Source organism: Lissotriton helveticus, chromosome 7 (assembly GCF_964261635.1).
Source record: "Lissotriton helveticus chromosome 7, aLisHel1.1, whole genome shotgun sequence".
NCBI classification, from domain to species: domain Eukaryota; kingdom Metazoa; phylum Chordata; class Amphibia; order Caudata; family Salamandridae; genus Lissotriton; species Lissotriton helveticus.
The window spans coordinates 1874079653-1874093207 of record NC_136068.1 but is presented as its reverse complement, the minus strand read 5'-3'; positions in this window follow the sequence as shown (position 1 = coordinate 1874093207).

Genomic DNA, 13555 nt, shown 5'->3' with positions numbered 1-13555 from the left:
GTTCTTATCTTACGTTTGTCATAGTTACGCCTACTGTATGTAATGTAATAGAAATGTCTTACTATATATATGTTGAATTGTGATGAAACGGGTGCAGCTGCCTTCCTTCCTATTTTATTTCAGGCTGTCCCGTTCCAGTCCCTTCCCCTTTGCCTGAATAAAGCCTGTTCAACTCGGATACATCGGATCCTGCCTCTTATTTATTGAGCTATCTGTTATTGTTAATATATTCAAAAATAGTACCGGTACCTGGTCGCTAGGTTATCCATGCAGATTGTGTGTCTGGAGAGGACCCCGGCGTTTTCAGTCGTCACTTCGGTCGGGTCAGAACCCCTTGTTGCTGGTTGGAAGTGGACGCTTTTTGGCTGATCGTTTAGCAGGTTTGTACATGGTTCTGTTCCTCCACTTGACTTTGTGCCCTTTTCTGTAATGGGCCACGGGTCAGCGGAATCTTGGTCCGTTTTTGATGGTTTTTGCTGTTGCAGAGCGGGATTTGTGGATGAGTTACCCCCCTTCAGCGACTTGACTTCCTTTATAACACTGGATAGAAAGACTGGGAGCGAAGAAAGTGAGTCAATGATTGGGGAGCAACAGCAGACCGATTGTACGAGCTTAGTCGAAGCTTGTGCTCCTAGTATTAGATTGTTCAGTTTGTCAAGTTTGTTATCTATCCCTGCCGTGAATAGGGCCAGGGTATTCAGGAGGTCAACCTGCACATCCAGTTTATCCGAGTGATAATTTAATGCATTGACTGTTTGTTGAAATGTTAGAAGGAGTTGTGGCCAAACTCCAGTTGCTGTTAAGTCTTCTTTTTTAGAATTAATGTCTGGCATGTGATTGATGGAGTTTTCGGTGTTTTTGAAGAAAAATGAAAGATCCGCTAAAAACTGGTCATTCGGATCGGTTTTCTTAGTTGTTTTTTGAGGGGGTTTTTTTTTTGCTGCTGGTGGTGAGAGTATGTTGAGCTTAGGGCTTAACACGACTTTGTCGATGGACCGGAGATTTGACGTGACCAGACACTGATTAAATGTGTTTATGACTTGCGGTGAATGGGGGATTTGGGCAGTGATATTGCACACTTCAGGATTTTGCACATGTATTTGTGCAAAAGTTGATTGACACTGGAGACCCATTGTACGTTCCTTTGAAGTAGCGTGCTCTTGTTGGGGGGTAAGTACAAGGAAGTCTGGTCTCTGTTTTTGATCTGAGGAGGAACTTCGGGTGGATTGCAGGTCCACCGGAGAGGATTGGAGCAGCCATACTCCCTGCTTGTCCGCACCTCCGGTTAAAAGTTGCTGACCTGATTGAAGCTGTGGTTGAAAAGTAACTGGGAGGTTTTGCCAAGCCGAGATCAAGTCGTTGAAAGATGATCCGAAAATATGCACTCCCGGGGGTTGAGCAGACTTTTTGGATTTCATTGACCGCTGTAATGGGGATAATAGGTGTGGAGGGGGCGCGCTTATTTCGGCCAGTTGGTCCAGGGCTCCGGGCCTTACTGCCTCCTGAGACAGGGGCTGTGGATGAGTGTCAGTCCTAGTTGGTGTTTTTTTAAAATAGGCCAATAAGTTTGAATGCTTCACGGTTTTTGGCATATCTGAGCTCTTGCCTTTCTGACTTGGGTGGCTGTGGCAAGTTGGAGATGGTTTTGCTGCGGTCGCTATTTCCTCGGGACCCGTGAGGGTGGAATGGCTACCCAGATTGGATTCCTCTTTGGGTGCCCGCTGCTTTGTATTCCTCCGTTTGGGCGCCGCTGTGATCTTTCGTACCTTCCCCGATCTCATTGCCTCAATTCAATGGGGCTAGGGTGAGCTACAAAGGCTATCAGGAGCTGGAAAGTAGTCCGAAGGAGAGGGTTGCTATAACCTTAGGTCTCTGATAGCTATGCAATGGCTCTGCTGTTGAGGGGTTGGAAGAAATTCTGTAGCCTTGGGGCACTGATGGATCAGGTCAGTATATTACCTCCGAGGGCACTGCAGCTGGTTGGATCACCCCGATCGGGTCCGCTATAGTTTGACTGACCCTGGCGTCGGAGGCAGCCCAGTTGGATGATGGGTGATTATTTAAGTGACGCTGTAGCGTGCACCGGTGTGCTATCTGTGCTTGACGGCACCCTAAGGTGCTTGACGGTACCTTAGGGTGTGGCACCCCCCTGCTCCTTTGTTTCCCAGCCCCTTCTGCCTAACCCTCGACCGCTGGCACACACCGCACCCCCCAAGATGGGTCTCAGGGAGAGTCTAAGCCTTGGGTAGGGCCACACAGGTAAGGGGTTGATGTGTGAGACCAGGTCTGGCCGACTCAACCAGTTGATGTCCTGAACTTGCTGAGTGCGTTTAGGCTGGCTGTCACAGGGCAGACTCCGGGGAGGGGGGCAGGGGAAGCAGCCCCAAAGCTAAAAGAACGGCCGGATACCCCACACACCCGACCAGCCAGGCTAGCGGGTGAATTGCGCAAGAGTACTGACGCAAGGCAGGGCAATGCAGGGATGCAGGGCAGAGCTCACCAGGCGGCCTTCTAGGCAGGCAGGAGCAGGAGTAACACAAAGGATACCTGGGAGACACCCGGCGATCCTCCGAGGTAGGGGTCTCTCGGCGGGCAGGTGGCGGCTCCACGCGACTGCGTGCGTTTCAGGGGAGAGGGGGAGACTTGCACTGCGTTTTCAAGCAGTTCTTGCTGGCCCGCCCTACCCCGCCACGGCCGACAACCGACAAACCACCGGCAGCCTGACAGTGGGGGGGCGCCTCACCGCACCCTCACTCCTTCCCACAGATTAGCCGATTTACCGGCACACCACCGCTTACACCGGAGACCCGACTTGGCCCGAATATGAAGCTCACGGGACCCTGCGGCTTCCCGGCCAGGCCCGCACAGCACAGCTCAGCTCGCTGCAAATCCTGTCTCAGCCTCCGTCAGCCTCCGCCCTCCTCACACACGCCACACCTGCCTGATGGACGTCCGAGGATCAACCGCAGCTTTCGTCAGTGGGGCGCGGCCTCGTCAGCAAAGCAAGCAGGGGATGTCCTTACATTTCTAAATCTGTACTCACTGTGCAAGGAAGAAGAACTGCTGTGCTGGTAAAGGACTGCCGCTCTGCTGGACTGCTGTTTCCAGAACTCCTGCCTTGCTGTGTTGCCCTGCTACCTTCTGCTCTCTCTGCCTGGGTCAGGAGGACTGGATCTGCATCACTTGAACCCATAGTGACTCCAAGGGTGTCTCCTGTTGTAAAGTCTCAGTGGCACACAAGGCTTACAACCCACCTGCTTCAACACTTGGACTTTACTGCTTGTGAGTCTGCCCTGTTAAGTGGTGCCACCCCAGTCCCGGACTATTGGAAGTGTGCCTAGGTATTTGCTCCACTGGAGCCTATGAAGTCAATGTGCTACAGTGGGGAAAACAGAATTGGCTGTTTTATCCTCACCTGGGCATATAAAACATATTTTAATATGCCCCTGCTTATAGTTACACAGCACCCTACCACTGGGGCACAGAGGGAAGACCTCAGGCATGAAATATATGTAAAGGTATGGTAGCTTGTGACTTTGGAAGTACCATTAATTCCAATTTCAATGTTTCAATAGGCAACACAGCAGTTCAAACATAAGTGTGTTAAAAGTACTGGGCCTCTAAACCCACCTTACACTAGGGACTTGCAGGTAGGTTGTTAGTACCAATTGTAATTACACCTAATTACCATAAACCTTTTAAATAGAGCACTGGCCTTAAGCATGGTTTTCCTAGCTCATGACACAATCATCATCAGTAACCACCAGTATCACTAAAAAAACTGGGGTGATCGGGGCAAAAATAATAATTTTCTCACATTTATGAAGATTTATCAACTCATGGATTCATGATAATTATGTAAATATTTATGAAATGGTATATGTTGTGTATTGTTCAATTTTTCAGTAGAAGGCTAAACCATAATTAGAAAAGGAAGAAAAATGTACTCAAGCTGTTCAACAAAGCTTAAAACAACTGTATATTAAATACCTTTTAGTCCCTGCAGAGTGGGTGTTTGCAGGGTTGAACAGGCCTATTGGGCAATCAAGCAGTGGCAGATAGGCTAGTCTTAGAGATCAGTGTGTTGGCTGGTTATTGAGCAGTTTGTGGGCCTGTTTTATGCCCTGGAGGGCCGTTTTTTTCTGTTCACTTCCCTGCTATTACCACATGCAGTGCTTACAGCAAACACAAATGCATTTAGTCTCCCATTCCTTGCACCTATACAGTGTGTCTCTAAAAGTGCAAAACTGGCCTGATTTGCAAATGTGTGTCACTTTTTTAGCTATCTGATTGTCTAATAGGACCACTTTCATTTTGGTGCTTGGACCAATGATTTTTCTCCCAGGCTAGGAAAGGAGAGCAACCATCTACCTCCAGACCTGCACCACCTGCTCCCAGAGAAACAGTGCCAGCAGCAGTTGTTAGACAACATCCTGAAATTTGTCAGAAACTTCGTAATGTTGCCTTTTTTTCGTTTGGATTATGACAAAACTGTTGAGCTAGAAAGCAGAATATAGATGTCATTCTGGAGGCGGCAAGAATTCGTACGTGCAAGGTTTTTTTTTCTTTACTGCGGTGCATGCAGTTTTTGGGAGTTTGTATTTACAGTTTTTTTCCCTCTTTGCTGTCATTTCTGTTTGAAAAAAACTGAAAAAATATAAGCATTTTAAAACGTAAAAAATATACAATACCAGTTCCAGAAAAAGAACAAAAAAAGGTTCTTTTTAGAAAAAAGATTAAGGGCTCATTATGATGTCGGTCGGAAAGGATTCCACCCAGCTCGGTGTTGGAATGTTTTCTGACCAAATCAGATTCAGGGAGTCCGACCGACCGATTACGATGTTTCCGAACACCGCTCGGTTGGACTCCCATCGACTTCAATGGGTGCCTGTGTTCCAACCAACAACACAGGCTCCCATTGAAGAAAGGGGTGGTTGCGTAAAACATTGCACCCTGTGGCAGGCACCCCATAGTGTAAAGAGGGAACCCATGGGTACCTCCATTGGCCTCAACCGGAGGCCTCTGGGTGAAGGGGGCCCTGCTACAGGCTCCCAAAGCCAGTTTCTGACTGCCGATCCGTGTCAGACAAACCGATTCCGAAAGACTGTCCAAATCCGAGAATATATATACATACATACATATATATATATGCAAATGGTAAATCCCCACAGTGCTGCTGCACTGGAAACGGGACACGGACTCCACTTTGAGCTGTTCAATTGGTATTTATTAATAGTATTGCAGGATGACGCGTTTCGCTCACCTCAATGAGCTTGCTCACATAACGAGGCACACTCAAGTTACTACATTTAAAGTGCTGTAAAACACCACGTGATCGGAAACACGCATAATCATGGAAAACAGACTGATGCAAAAGATCAGATAGGCTGTGAAAGTAAGTTAAAATTTCAACATGGTTTGACATAAACAAAGGTTGTAAAAGAATTTGATTTAAAAAACTCATCCTTCTGATAAATAGTTCTAGAAAGCCTGAGTGGATGTTGTACCTCCCTCTCATTAGAAAAAATATTAAAGTGCTTGGTGCAGGTATATCAAATTGACTCGTTCAATTGAGCCGTATTATTCTTGCAGATAGGTTGAGTCTAAATCCATATTATGTAATGTAAACAATAACGATCAGCCAATATAAGAGCTGGTAAGACCAATCTGAAACATGATGATTTAGCCTTTGTGCTCCTGACATATAGTGCCAAGATTGGTGAAAAAGGTGCCATTGTGCTCCAAAAAAGTGCTGAAGTGCTAAAATTAAAACCTTTATCTACAAGGGTCCAGGAAGGGTAGAAGCGATAATGCTTTACTGGAGATGAGCCCAGAGTGAAATAATGCAACATGTATTCTTATTTTTAGCTAATATATGTATATAAACAGGTGTGGTAGTACAAGTGTGTCTCTGATTATCTTAGTAGCTGCATAGATGATTGAATGAGTGGATGAGGGGTGTATGGATGATTGAATGAGTTTATGAGTTGTGTATGCATGTTTGAATGAGTGGATAGGTGGTCTATGAGTGATCAAATGAGTTCATCAGCGGTGCCTGGCTAACTGGATGAATGTATGGGTAGTGCCTGTGTGATTGCATGAGTATATGAGTAGTGCCTGGATGATTGTATGAGTGTAAGGGTAGTGACTGGGTGGTTGGAAGAGGGTATGGTTAGTGCCAGGGTGATTGTATGAGTGTATGGGTAGTGCCTAGGTGACTGGATGAGTGCAAGGGTAGTGCCTGGGTGATTGTATGAGTCCATGGGTAGTATCTTGGTGAGTCTATGAGTGCTTGCCTTGTGCCTGGGTGATTGCATGAGTGTATGGGTTGGCTCTGGCTAATTGTATGAGTGCATGAGTAGTGCTTGATTGGATAAGTACAAAGGTAGTGCATGAATGATATTATGAGTGCATGGGTAGTGCTTGGGTGATTGTTTGAGTGCATGAGTAGTGCCTAGGTGATTGGATGAGTGCATGTTTAGTGCCTGGGTGATTGGATGAATATATGGGTAGTGCCAGGGTGGTTGTTTGAGTGCAAGGATAATGCCTGGGTGATTGTATGAGTGCCTGACTAGTGCCTACGTGATTTCATGAGTGCATGGGTAGTCCTTGTGTCGTGCAGGCCTCAGCCAGACCCGCTAGTGCAAGGCATTCGCCCTTCTCTGCACAAAGTCCTCAGACCAAATAGAAAGAAGTTGCCACAGAAACTGGAAATAGAAAACGTAACATTTATTACACCTCAGGAGTTGGTGCTACGGTTCAAACAGTACCCTTCGGCATTGCAAGAAGTAGCACCCCGAGTTAAGAATGCATGGTTTATTTATACCCGCACAAGGGCTCAGAAGAAGGCGGTACAAAGCACAAGAGCACATTTTATGTACGTATAAGGTAATATCGAGAGGCACAATCAATCAGTGGGAGGAGCTAACAGTCTTGGGGCTTCGACTAACACATTCCAATCTAGAGCTAATCACTACCAGATGTGAACCCTAACGGTCAGCGGCAAAGTAAGGGGACGCTAATAATATCCTGTTGCTGGGCTGATTCAAGTGCCATGAACAGAAAGATAGGACAGAGCACATGGTCGACACGAGGTAGCATGTAGCAGACAAAATGGCTGCTGTAAATACAAAATGGAGTCCGTTAAATGTCAAGATAACGTCTAGAACTAAGATATCTTTCACTAATGCTCAATCTAATCGCTGTTAAATTACAACAGACAACCCTTTTAGCATTAGCTAAAGACATACGCTCTTTTGGGATAATCTAAACATTCATCCCGTATATCTATACTCATCATATCAGCTACTTCTTTATCTAACATGTGTTGGACTTTCACAGTATTCTTCTTGGATGGTATACAAGCAGTTATGCACATAGAACATAGCATTGGGCCACAGTGGATAAACATACAACAGGTGAACATCACTGCAATTGCAATACAGAGAACAGTCAGTAATGTCCAACCCCAGGCAGAAACAAGAGCCCAAAACCAACCAGCAAAAGTCCAGGTGCCATTTTTAGTATGAATATCTGCAGCTATCTTCTGCAGTTTAAGAATTGCATCATACACTGCGGGCGAATTATCATTGATGAAAACACAGCAACTACTACCGATAACATTACATGCACCTCCTCTATCTGCTAACATAACATCTAGTACCATCCTATTTTGGAGAGTTACAATCCTAGCAATTTGTAACTCCTCAGTAATATTTCCAAGGGCTATAGCAGTTTGATCAGTGACAGCTTCCACAACTCTAGTCAATCGTCGTATTTTCCTGCTATTTAATGCAGCACCCACAAAAGGAAACAGGCCTAAATTAAAATCAACATATTGCTGCAGACTAGTGTCAGTTTGGTCCACTTCATCAATTCTTATTGTCCTCTTATAACGATTTATTGAAATATTTCTAAACAGTTTCAAATCTCGGTGGTATGATTCAGGTGCCAGGAAAACAAGAGGCAATAGAAAAAAAACATAACATGCACCTGACCACCCTACTGGTAGTCTATGATATCCATGACTTCCACAAACTAAATATGTGTTATGTGAGGCCAGAAATGAGCTGTTATTCAGTCCATCTATATTTAATACAGTAACACAATCACTAGTTCCAACTGGAATTCGTCCAGTACTTTGCACACATAAGTCTGCTTTAGCCCTTCTAACAGTGATTACAGACTGGCTGCTTGTGGTAAAGTCACTCGTATGGGTGAAAACATATGGCGTAGAAGCATTGTCCGGTCGGTATTCCTCCCCTTCCCATATAGTTCCATTTGCTTGAGGATACCCATGTTCGTCTTGATAACACTCTTTATTGGGACGAAAAAGAAGTCCACCTACTGTTGGTTTCCTAGTTGCAAACAAAAGAGTGTACCAGGCTCGACAAGAACCATTATGCGAAAAAGGAAGCGGAATAAAAGGTGTTCCACCTTTCTTTTGATGTGCTGGAAGCATACCACATATCCAACAATTAGTGGTATTCGTTGCATTATGGGTATGGTGGAGCATCTGGACAAACGTATTATTAAGATAAGATTCTCTATGCTTTTGCTCATGATACGGAAGAGTGAAATGCTGGTTTTCTTCTGGGACTGGAGTAGTAGGAACTACAAAAAGCTCATGAGCAGGAATCATCATTTCAATACACCAGGTGATTACTGCTATAATTGTCAAGGCAGCAAAAACACCTGTAACTCCTAATAGCTTTTTCTTAGTGGTTATCATAGCAACAAAATCAGCTTTCTCCAAAAACAGACTAAAACAACAAAAACAAAAATGATCGTAGGAGCTCTTCTCCCGTGGGTAGACGTTGTTTTCTTCACCGCAGATCAAGACAGGTGTCACTACACTACGCAGGGCAGATCCCCTCCCTTGTCATATCGGCATTCCGTTTCCACTACCCAGGGCGGTTGCACAACCTATCTCTCTCAAAAAACTGTAGACTCTTTCCTCGGTCCCAAGTTGTATCACGTTGCTCCGGGAGTCGTCTGGTCCGAGAAGAACGCCACAGATTCATCAGGTGATACAGCAGGGCCTTTCTTCATGGTCAAGATCTCTCGATGATCGGTCAACACAGCAGATTCCACCAAGGTCGACGATACCTTCCGACAATGGGTGCTATGCACCCAATTTTTCTTGTTGGTGACTCGAACCGCCGTTCTCGTGGCAAGGAGCATCTTGTTCTGGTCCACGCCATCTCGGCTCCAAGCTGCTTGACCTCTCGAATGCCTTAACCATCACAAGGTCACCAGGACGGAGCTCATGGCCTTCACCTGTAGATCTGTCATGAAGTGCTTCTCGAACCTGTTGATGAATAGAAACCAAACTGTCGGTTTGTCAAATAATCATTCATCAAGACACAAGGTACATCATACACAGAACTTGGTTTTGGAACTCCCCAAATATTCATGGGTCATCCGAATTTCACCTCGTACGGGGTACCCGTTCTAGAATGTGGTACTGATCTGATGGACAACAATGCCAATGGCAATGCATCCAGCCAGGTCAAGTGTATATAAGCTTGAATTTTCGCAATGTTCAGCTTCAGAGTAGCATTATACCTTTCCTCCAATCCTGCTGATTGTGGATGGAACACTGCATGGAACTTCTGTTAAATTCCTAACCCCTTCAAGACATACTTGATAACTTCCCCAACAAAATGAGGTCTGTTATCATTCCATAAAAGTCTGCAAACACCGAACCTCGGGAAGAATTCCTTCAGTAGCACTTTAGCGGTAGTAATAGTAGTATTGTCCTTTGTGGGGTGAGCCTCAATCCATTACTAGAACATACTTTAAGTTATTACAATGCTCAAGTTGGATGTAGTCCATTTGCAAGACTTCAAAAGGTGCAGTCGGTGTAGCAAAACCTTCAGATGGAACTTGCGTTCCCTTTCCAGGATTGTATTGTAAACAGATCAAACAAGACTGTACTACTCTCTTAGCTGTGCTAGCAATTTCTGGATGCTGCCAAACTTGTGTAAGCATTTTCTTTATTGCGGAAGCTCCAACATGTGCTAGCCCATGTGCCATCTGAACCATAGGTTGTACAAAAGCTATAGGTAGCTTCCACCTATCCATCTGCTTGTTCCTCCAACAACCTTCATCATCTTACTCTCCTTCTTTAGACCACTGTTCACGTTCTTTGTCAGAGGCTGTCCTCTGTATCTCTCGTACTTCTTGCATAGCATCATGCCATCTCTCAGCTTGTGACTTCACTACATACATAGGAGTAGTGTTTCTTTGCGTCGCAGTTTCACGTGCCACATGGTCTGCAAAGTCATTACCTTGTCCAATCTTGTCTGTCACTTTCTTGTGCGTGCAACACTTCACTATGGCTACTTTTTTTGGGCATGTCAATGCAATCAAAAGATTATGCACTAATTCTCCGTGCATTATTTGCATTCCGTGAGATGTAAGAAAGCCTCTTTCCTTCCAGAGTAGGCCAAAATCATGCGCTACTCTAAAAGCATAGCGGCTATCTGTGTAAATATTCACGCACAAATCAGTACTAAGCTCACATGCTCGTGTCAAAGCTATCAATTCAGCTGCTTGGGCCGATTTCTGTGGTATACGAGCTGTCTCCACTATTGTTTCAAGACTGGTGATTGCATATGCGGCTGAGGTCGTACCATTTGGTAATTTCAAACAAGACCCGTCAACCCGCAATTCATCATCCACATCTGAAAGGGGCGTATCTTGCAAATCAATGCGACCCTTTGTGTGTTCCACAGTCAGAAATATACAATCGTGCGTTTCTTGTGACTGAGGCTGAGTCACCGGATACGGCAACAAAGTAGCTGGATTCAAAGTTGCACATCTCTTCAATGTAATGTGAGGAGCTAGCAATGTCAGTTCATATCATGTCAGACGAGCACTAGTTAAATGCTGCGTCTTTGTCTGATTGAAAAGGGCATCAACCGCATGGGGTACCAACACTAACAGCTTATGTGAAAAAACTATTACCTCACTCTGTCGTATTGACACAGCTGTTGCCGCAACTGAGAGAAAACACCAAGGTAATCCTCTAGCAACAGGATCAAGAGCTGCTGAAAAATAAGCACAAGGACGTTGCTTATCGCCATGTAACTGAACTAAAACTGACAATGCACATCCATCTTTCTCATGCACGTAAAGTGTAAAAAGCTTCGTATAATCTGGTGTACCTAACACTGGTGCTGAACAAAGAGCTTGTCGTAACTGTTGAAACGCACTTTCACATTCATCTGTCCATGGAAGGGGTACAGGAGTGTCTTTCATCAAAAGTCCTAACAAAGGCTTAACAATGTACGAAAACCCCAAAATCCACTGCCTGCAAAAGGAAGTAAGACCCAGAAATGCACGTACTCCTTTCTGTGTGATAGGAACTGACGTGTCTAAAATTGCTTGCATACGATCTGATGTCAATGCACGTCCCTCCTTAGACAAAAGGTGACCTAAGTAGGTTACCTTTGGTCTACAACATTGCAGCTTCTTTCGAGACACTTTGTGATGATGTGAAGCAAGAAAAGAAAGCAAAGACAGAGTACATTTTTCACACTGTTCTGGGGTGTCGGCTGCCAGCAAGATGTCATCGACATATTGTATGAGAGCTATACCTTCAGGCAATGCAAAAGAATAAAGTTCTCTTTTCAATGCCTGACTGTAAATACACGGACTCTCAGTATAGCCTTGAGGAACTCTACAAAATCTATACGATCGATTATTCAAAGTGAAACCGAACAAGTATCGGCTATCATGATGAATAGGAATCGAAAAGAAAGCTTCTTCATGTCTATTACCGAAAACGTGGTGGCAGTCGGGGACTCTAAAGTAAGAAGTGTCGTGATGTCAGAAACCACAGGATACTGCGGTACGACAATCTTGTTTACCTCCCTCAAGTCTATGATGAATCTGTAGACTCGTGTGTCAGTGTCTCTTTTCAGTATTGGAAGAATCGGACTATTGCAAACATTAAATGGAACTTCCTCAACAACCCCAACTTGGATAAGATCCTGTACAATTCGTATGAGTGCTTCTTCACTCTCCTGTGAAATCCTATATTGTGGCAAGCGAGGTAACACAGCTCCCTCCTTGACACTAATCTGTACTGGTGGGATAACCGTTTGACCCACATCAGTGTCTGAGGTAGCCCACAAAGTTTTAGGAAGTGAAGCCAATGCAATATCTTCTTTAACAAGACAAACTCTTTCAAGCTCAGAATGATTATCATTCAAAATGACACACACTCCTTCAGGGGAACATCGTATTGTGGCTCTGAAATACTTCGGCACAAAAGGGGGTGGTGATGGATGGAGCATCTGAATCAATCAAACACTCACACCCAGTCAAAAGATCTGGGTTTAATCCATCACCGTTCTTTAGCCCACTCTGCAACCCCAGTTCAGACATGGCTATATGCAAATCAGTCTGACCCTGTGCCTCATGGGAACAGTCCAGCCCGTACTGCCAAGCCATGTCTTCCCTGGACCGGAAACAAGCTTCCGAGGACCGGTTTCTGGCATTCCAGACGTCTTCAGCCCGGCTTGCTTGAATCCAGTGGCAAAGTGAGTAAGGGACTCAGGTTTGAGCATACCCTGCCACACTTATGGCGGCCAAAAGCGGTACAAAAGGGGGTGGTGATGGACGGAGTATATGAATCAATCAAACACTCACACCCAGTCAAAAGATCTGGGTTTAATCCACCACCGTTCTTTAGCCCACTCTGCCACCCCAGTTCAGACATGGCTATATGCAAATCAGTCTGACCCTGTGCCTCATGGGAACAGTCCAGCCCGAACTGCCAAGCCACTTCTTCCCTGGACCGGAAACAAGCTTCCGAGGACCGGTTTCTGGCATTCCAGCCATCTTCAGCCCGGCTTGCTTGAATCCAGTGGCAAAGTGAGCAAGGGACTCACGTCTGAGCATACCCTGCCACACTTATGGCGGCCAAAAGCGGTACAAAAGGGGGTGGTGATGGACGGAGCATCTGAATCAATCAAACACTCACACCCAGTCAAAAGATCTGGGCTTAATCCATCACCGTTCTTTAGCCCACTCTGCCACCCCAGTTCAGACATGGCTATATGCACATCAGTCTGACCCTGTGCCTCATGGGAACAGTCCAGCCCGAACTGCCAAGCTATGTCTTCCCTGGACCGGAAACAAGCTTCCGAGGACCGGTTTCTGGCATTCCAGCCGTCTTCAGCCCCGCTTGCTTGAATCCAGGGGCAAAGTGAGCAAGGGACTCACGTCTGAGCATACCCTGCTACACTTATGGTGGCCAAAAGCGGTACAAAAGGGGGTGGTGATGGACGAAGCATCTGAATCAATCAAACACTCACAAAGGGGGGTGATGGATTAAACCCAGATCTTTTGACTGGGTGTGAGTGTACCCTTCCTAGTTTCAGTTTCAAAGGAAAGTTTGGGGTCCATCCAGACTCCAATAATTTTTGCTTCCTAGGGAGATTTCCCTATGCCAGGACCTCAGTTTTTCTGCTGTTCAACTTGAGGCAGCTGCTCGACATCCAGGAAGTGAGGTCACTCAGGCACTGGGAGAGCTGGGGAGCTT